Source organism: Ctenocephalides felis, unplaced genomic scaffold (assembly GCF_003426905.1).
Source record: "Ctenocephalides felis isolate EL2017-DRISC unplaced genomic scaffold, ASM342690v1 CF-g0.4_SCAFFOLD_03055, whole genome shotgun sequence".
Lineage (NCBI taxonomy): Eukaryota > Metazoa > Arthropoda > Insecta > Siphonaptera > Pulicidae > Ctenocephalides > Ctenocephalides felis.
Window position 1 is genome coordinate 12,501 of NW_020539209.1, and position 1,677 is coordinate 14,177.

Consider the following 1,677-nt stretch of genomic DNA (forward strand, 5'->3'; position numbering starts at 1 on the left):
GCCAGTAATTGAACATGTCTCTCAGTTCCCTGAATGTGGACCGGAATTTTAGGGTCACTCCATGGACACTCATTGCTTTGTAGATATTGTACTAGATGTCATGAGAATATTTAGCGTAAAGGCTGGTTCGGATATATTTGAATAATCATCCATATCTATCATATTAGTATAGTCGGTGCATTCGAAATTTATTTCGGGTGTTTTGTAATCTCTCAATTGCGTCAGGTCTTCCACATTATTACGGTAATATAAGATTTTTCTTATAGCTGAATCTCGTATTTCCTTTTATTTAGCAAACAACATTGCTAATGAAATATTTTCTGAGTGAGCATAGTATGCGTTTTCTTTAGCAACATTGTTCACAATTTGTCTCAAATTCGAGTCTAAATATGCGTCCAGCTAATAAATTTATAAAATAATATACTACCATACACCACAGACTTGTAATATTTAATGTTAAAGTACATTGGAATATATATACTTTCATTACGTAGTTTGCCAGAATTTTCAAATTTTGGAAGGCTTATTAGTAGTTACATATAATAACCGAAGTAACCTACTAGCCTTCGTGAGCCAACGGGAATGTGCTATTGGCCCTGGTTTCATGTTAGCTAAGTCTGTCGATACTTCTCCAGAAGCAACTGCTTTAGCTATTTTATTAAATAACTTGAGTCAGTTGTCGATTCAGCAGGACTTATATCAGCCAATTTTCAAGTGGGATTGTTTCAAAGTCTTTTACCGGCTGGAAGTATATAGGAAAAAAATAAATTATATTGAATTTGAACATAGGGTATTAAAAAAGTAAATATGTTATAACTCACCGGTATATTTTCGCATGTTTCAATTTGTTTGCTTAATTTCCAGTTTTTGTTCGTGGTCCAGTGGTCAATGATTTTTCCAAATAGTTAAATAATGGCGAAGTGGAAGTTCGTTAAAGTGGAGAAGACACACAAACCAATGCAGTGGCCTGTTTAACTGAATTTCAAATCGACGTAAAAATACCATTTTTTCGCCTGTATTTGCTGGTTCACCATCGCAACATATGCCTATCAAAGAATCGAGAGCTATTCCTTTATCGCGAAAAACTCGTTCAATTTGATTACTTTACTTTCCGAATCTTCATTTTCCAATTTGTGTAACCCAACAATTGGCCATTCGGTCCTTTAAAATAACTAAATGCGCTTCTTTAATCATTCGTGGGTGAAACTTCTTATCGATTTTTCCATGGTAATAGAATCATTTTTTCGGCCGTCGAATGAAAATGCTATTAATTCAGAAGAATCATATCGTTTTGTGTAGAGCTTGCTATTTTTCTGCCTCTCACGAACGCTTTTATTTTTATCCATAATGACAGGATTGCCCCAATCATCCGTTATGCCCAGGTCACGCAGGATGCCGTCACCACGCCAGAACCAACTCTATCAGAAATTGCAAATCTGTCGCACATTAAGGCATAGCTTGGAGCCTTATATCTTCGACTATATGGACCACGTTTTTATATGAGAGGTATTTTGTGAACTTTCCGAACTGCTTTTTAAAATCAAAATCAACATCTGGAGTATATGTCTCACCTGGAGTAATATTGCTAGTTATTGTAGATTCTGATACTTCATCTTCAATTTTTATAATATATTCTGGTCTCGTAGATTTCCTCTCATTATGTTGATCCATCATAAA